Raw genomic sequence first — 6,744 nt, 5'->3', positions numbered from 1 at the left:
AATGAATAGAAAAATATACAACTGTTGTTGGACTATTCCTGTGTCAGCAGGTGTAAGTGTAGAGCTGCAGTGTAGATTTTTCTGGCTTCTAATACAGGATAATCCATATATTTCTACTATTGTTCCATTTCACTTTATATTAAATATAACATAAAAAATGTAAACATAATTATACATAACAATAAATATGTATAGCAGTAGTGCTCATATGAATTATATGTATGACTGAGGGTATACTGACTACTATGTTTCTATAATTATAATTGTACTATATGCCCTTAGATGGCCTTCAGACATCAATAAAACTCATACACACATAAATGTATAAACTTGGACCTTGCCAGGTCACACAGATACATGGTTAACCCGTCAATCTGTCATGTGTATTAATATACAATTCATGAGTATGTCTGAGAAGTACCTCTTTTGCGGCAAGGATGGAAAATCACTGCTATAATAGAAAATATTTTGTCTCTTATGCATAGATTTGAATCTCACACTGTAAAAATCAGTTTTATCAGTGTATAAAGCCATACTAAAAATGTCAATCAAATACCAGTCGCAGTGAACGGAACACCACAGAGCTATTTGCCAGTGGTAAAGTACCTGAGAAAACGGCCACTACACATTTTCCGTAAATGCAGATTGCTGAAGAAGGATGAGTTCACCAGATATAAAATCCAATTTATTGAATTGTAAAAGAAGAAAACTGCCATGTTTTCAAAATTAGAATATTAACGTTACTAAATGCCACAAAACATTTTCGTAGGAGTAACACTCGAACTTCATCAGATATGAAAAAAACTTTCATGTTGTCACTTCCTTTTTATATACATCTTAATTGGAACACTAATTCAATTGATCAATTAGTCTTTTAAAGGAACTTACACTCAAACACTTTAAATGAATAAATTTACATAAAATAATTTCCTAAAACATCAAATATTTCACACAATGAACTTTAAAAAATGATTCACTAATATAAATAATGTTGTATTGAAGTATTTCATATGAATGTTGTATCTTTCGGCTTTTCCTGGTTAGGGGTCGCCACAGCGGACCTCCAGTTCGCTAATGATTGACAGTAGATTTTTACGTACCGAGTTGCCAGCCCTGATGCACAACCTTCAACGAAGGTACGCCTATTCATGCATGTCTCCACACAGAAGACGCTTTAGCTGAGAATCGAACAGGTTTTTAAAATACATGTTGACTATATATGGAACTTTTATAATACAACATATAATATATGAAATATATAATAAAATGGTCTAAATATTCCCAGCAATTAGATGCAACTAATACAATATACTGTAGATGTAAATATAAATAAAATATATAAATGTCATGTCACTGACATTATATGTATTATAACTTCGCAGATCTAAGCTTGAGTAAAGGGGCAATGGATATGTGATCATTCATGCCAGGATATTTATTGGCTTCTAAAACTACTTGCCAGAATGTCTCCCTATATTCTAGTTTAGTTCCCAGGGGCCTCCCTAAGTTTTCTAGGAACCATTTCTACCACATGAAAGTGAAATTTAGCTTGGGGGCATTAAAGGGTGTGTTTATATAAAGCATTTCTAGAACTTTGCTTCTGGATGTCATTCATATGTTCATATATTCTATGTTTTAAAGTTCTCTCAGTTTTCCCTACATAGAATCCTTCACACCCTTTACATAAAGCAATATACACTAGCCCCTGGGAGTTACAGTTAGAATAGTTTGAAGCTGCTATCCATTTCTTCCTAGCTGATAAAAATATTTTTTGTTGATGTGTAATATATTTACATTGAGGGCATGCTCCACATTTGTATGTGCCCTTAGATTTACTGGAAAATACAGAAGGATACTTTTTACTAAAAATGCGTCAGATCATGACATTTATGCCCTCAGTACGTCTGCAAAGTTACATCACCTAAAAGTTTCAGCAGCAAACAACACTCAAACTTATGCTAAGTGTCAGATTAATCTTCCAATTTCCAAAATTGCTTTCTTTCTGTTTGGCACTGGTGGTCTCTACTTAACATCAAGCAAATGTGGTTGGCATCTTTGCTCAAGTTTGTTCGCGATCAGTAAACATGATAACATGCATTGGCAAGAAATAATTCTATTTCTGTTCTCCCTGGTTGGACATGTCTGTTGGTAGGAGAGGAGGTGCTCAATTTAAGGTGCAGAGGTGGGGTATTGAGGAGTCCAGAATCTTCACTGGACTCTTTGTAAAGCACCACAGCTGAAGGTTATTGTAGGGGGGACTATACTAGCTCCCAGTACAAGTCTGAGGCTTAGAATATTCAGGTCAAGGCTGTCTCCAGGGCGACTGTCAATCCACGCAGTGGAGAACAGTCTTGCATCACTTTAATGACCTGAAACGGCATAAGAGGGATACACTAAACTAATGGCTGGATGAGTTCAGGACTGGTAACATCCCACAGTTGTGCAACTATACCGATAAAGAGAATTTATAGTAGATAGACAGTTGCATATAGGCAATGCTGGTATGCATAATGTTCTCTTATTCTCTTCTCTTTATTCTACAGCCAGTACAGAGATTATAGTTTCATAGCTTCATAGTTTAGCACTAGGCTATCTGACCTGGGGCATTTATAAGCCTAACCATAGTGATGTGGCTTTCGCCACCCCATGTAATGGTACAAAAGTGTTCAAAATTGATTTAGAATACTGTGCCTCTGTCTAGTAGTGACACAGTGAAGACCCCCTTACATAATAGAATTAGTTTGCTGTGCCTCTGTCTAATAGTGACACAGAGATGACCCCTGGGGTAAACATATGATCTCCCATCCACTCGTCAAGATTTCTCTTGAAGAGAGTCAGTGAGGCGCTCTGCCTAACATGAACTGGGATTCTGTTCCAGAGTATGGGAAGCCTCTGAGTTATGAATTTGTCCCTCCAGCATGTCCTATTCATATTTGTGCTGAGGTTTAAATCTTTAGCTCTCATGGTTCTGATGGATTTGGATTTTTTGAGGTGGAGCATGTCCATCAATTCCTGATTGGACATGGCCTTGTATGTCAGGCACAGATCACCTCTGAGTAGGCGGTATGCTACTGAATAGAGCTGGAGTTTCTTTAGTCTGGCAGCATATGACATATGTTGGAGACCCTTGATCCTCTTGGTGAGGTACTTTTGGGGTCTCTCTAGCTGTTGTAAGTGCCGGGTGAGGTACATACCAAATGGGGCATTGTACTCAATCATGGGCCTGATAAGGGAGGAGTATAGGGGTACAATGACCTCCTTTGATCTGGATGTGAATCCCTTCATGATAAGGTGGGCAAGGTAGAAAGTCTTTCTAACCACGTTGGCAATGTGGGTGTCAAATGAGAGGTCACTATCGACTTGGGTCCCCAGGTCTCTGATTACTTTTTCCGTACTCAGTGGGTTACTGTCTATGTGATAATTTGTGGGTACTTTGTTTTTCCCAAAGGGGATGACTATACATTTTTTGGCATTTAGTTTAAGGCCGTGACTCCGGCAACAGTTGTCCATTTCAGTGAGGCCTTTCTGTAGGATGTATATGTCAGCTGGTGTATCGACTATGGCGCCTAGTTTGTAGTCATCTGCGAACTTTGTCAGCCACAACCCTCCCATATTTGCTTTCACATCTGAGAAATAAATGCCGAACAAGAGGGGTCCCAGGACAGAGCCCTGTGGGACACCACTTGTGACTGGCTTTGAGTCTGACATGGCTCCAGCAATCTTGACTTTATGGGTTCTATCTTTTAGCCAGTTTGCAACCCATCTTGTGACATATGGATTTACATTTAAGCTGTTGAGCTTGTCTATGATGCCAGAGTGGGGTATTGTGTCGAAAGCTTTAGCCAAGTCCAGGTAGGCTGTATGGACTGCTTTGCCCTCGTCAATGGCTCTAGTGACTGTTTCGAAAAAGTCAACCAGGTTCAAAAGTCAGGATCTGCCCTTTACAAAGCCGAACTGGGTGGGATCAAGTGTCTGTAAGTCCCCAATGTCTCTGTTTATGAGTTCCATAATGATTCTTTCCATAGCTTTACAGACCAGGCTGGTTAAGCTTATGGGGCGGTAGTTACCAGGGTCTGTAGAGGTGCCTCCTTTGTGGAGTGGGACTACTGTTGCTGTACACCAGTGTTCAGGTACATATCCTGTAGTAAGGCTAAGGTTAAATAGCATTTTTATGTGCGGGTTTAGCTCCTCTTGGAGTTCACGTAGCAGGCAACCCGGGATACTGTCAGGTCCCATTGATGCTGTGTTTTTAGCTTTGCTGAGGGCGGTTCTCACCTGGACATCTGAGATGACAGGGAGGTTACATTTAGCTGGGATAAGTATTTCTTATTTTGGGGGTGAGGGAGGGGAGAAATTTGCACTGAACCTGTCTGCCAGAATGTTGGCAATATCTGCGGGTTCAGTGTATTTTTTGTCATTGTGAACTAACTCTGAACATATCTGAGGGTTTCCGCCCAGGTTTCTAACATAGCTGAAGAAGGTCTTGTGGTTATCTTTAATGTCCATATCGATTTTTCTCTCAAAGTTGGCCTTGGATGTTTTTTGAGAGAACGTAGCTTTCTACTAGTGCTGATCAGAGATGCATTCTCTTTATGGAATTTTGCTCTGTTGTGCAGTAGCTTCCTTCTTTTGTTATACAATTTGTTTATGGCTGGGGTCCACCAGACAGGATGCCTGCCCTTGGTGGAGGGGGTCTTGGCTTTATTTGAGATTGCATGATCCATGCATTCTTGGAGATGTCCGTAGAAAGCATTTGTGAAGGATTCTGCATTGTGGGATGGGGTTTCCACTGGCCCAGTGGGCTTAAAGGATACCATCTCAGTTTTAAGAAGTGTAAAGTCATCTTTTGAGAAGGTTTTCACTGTAGTCTTTTGTGTTGGGGGTGGAGGTTGATATGTGTATCCAGGGTGATTAGTTTGTGGTCAGATCTCACTAGTGAGGGGTATACTTCCGGTGTGGAGCACTTTGTCCCCATGTTTGTGATGATCAGGTCTAGTATATTATCTCCCCTTGTGAGAGAGGTGACTGGCTGTTCCACTGCATTTGAATTTATGAATTCCAGGAACCCTTGGGCTAGGGTGTTTGGGCTACAATAATGCACCCAGTCTATGTTAGGGTAGTTGAAGTCTCCCTATATGATGGTGTTTGGTGAGACATTCATATCCTCCAATGTCTTCAGGAAGGCTGAATGGGGTTCCTGTGATTGGGAGGGTGGTCTGCAACATGCTACCAGTTGTATAGCAGTTTTGCCTATGGTTAGTTGCACCTGGATGGTCTTTGATGCTTCATGTGCTGCCACTAACCTGGAGGTGTGGGTGTCTTTGATGAATATGGACACTCCCCCTCCCTTTTTGGTTTGGCCCGAGTTTTGGGGCCGAAAAGCATGACACGAGGTATAGCCTGGTAGTGCCGGGGTGCTCTCAGGAGCCTTGAACCAGGTTTCAGTTACTGCACAGACATTGATGTTCTCCATACTGAGGAGTGCTTCGAGAGCCTGCATCTTGAGATTTAGACTTCTGGCGTTGAGCAGCATTACCCTTAATTTTTTTCCATTTTTGGTTTCTAAGGAGGTGGGTTTGTCTTTTGAGCCTTGCCTAAAAAAGGCACTATGGGGGTGGCAAGAGCCTTAGCCACTATCCGGAAGCCCAGTGGTGACAGATGCAAGCCGTCCCTTGCGAATCAGCGTGGCTTGTCCAGCATGTCATCCCAAGCAGACAGACATTGGATCCCCCTAGAATGACACCAGTATTTGAGCCAATTATTAAAGCTGATCATCTTGTCTTTGTATTGTGGCATCATTCTTGGTGAGGGCAAGATGCTGCTCAGGGTCAGGGTCATACCAGCCTGGGCTACATAATCAGAGAGCTCCTCTATGTCTCTTTTCATGTAGTCCAGGGAGGTAAGTCTCAGGTCATTCACGCCGGCATGGACAATGACGGAGTCATATTTGTACTTGCTTTGCAGTGACCTGAGTGCGTGTGTTATGTGGCAGATCCTAGCTCCCGATAGGCAGCTCACCATTACCCTCTCCTTGTTCAGCCTAGTAAGCAGAACGTCAGTGTGTCTGACTATAGAGTCACCTATTACTAGTGTATCAGGCATGGTGTTTGGCCTTAAGGGCTGTGATTGTTTGACACACTGATTTATTGAAGTATGTGTTGCATGTGTTATGTTTTGAGGTGGTGGATTTTTGGGTGTCTGCTTTGGGAGCCTCTGTTGTTTTGGTAAGTTTTTTGTTAGAGCCTCCGAGTATGTCTTTGTGTTATTATGTGTTTGGTTTGCAGTTGTGGTAGGTCTATGTGGGACTGGGTTTGGTGTGTGTGTGGTTACCTTCTCCTCCTGTCTGGTCTTGCCAGTCCTGAGTTGAGAGAGTTCAGCCTCCAGTTTGGCTATATAATTGCATCTCTCATATGTATTTGTGTTTGTTGGGAGGAGGAGAGGGTTGTCTGTGTACATGAGACAATTGCAGCATTGTCTCAAGATTCCCAGATTAACCAGATAAACTAGAGAGGATGCTAGTAATCTACCACTCGACATGCTAGAATATTATAAGGGAGTGCTGTGCCTTTAAGGGAAGTGGGTACTCACAGGGAAGGTAGGTGGATGTAGTGCTTACTTTAGTTAGCGAGTGCTAACTTAGAAGAGAGGTTTTGAGAAAAAGTGCTAGACTTATAATAAAGCGATTAGACTGATTATTATAAGAGTAGAGCTTTCTTAAGGAAAAATTTGAGGAGCAGACTTGGC

The sequence above is a fragment of the Protopterus annectens genome, chromosome 4.part1, assembly GCF_019279795.1.
Source record: "Protopterus annectens isolate FY-2018-M chromosome 4.part1, PAN1.0, whole genome shotgun sequence".
Classification (NCBI taxonomy): domain Eukaryota; kingdom Metazoa; phylum Chordata; order Ceratodontiformes; family Protopteridae; genus Protopterus; species Protopterus annectens.
The sequence above is the reverse complement of the archived record's forward strand: the minus strand, read 5'-3'. Positions refer to the sequence as shown.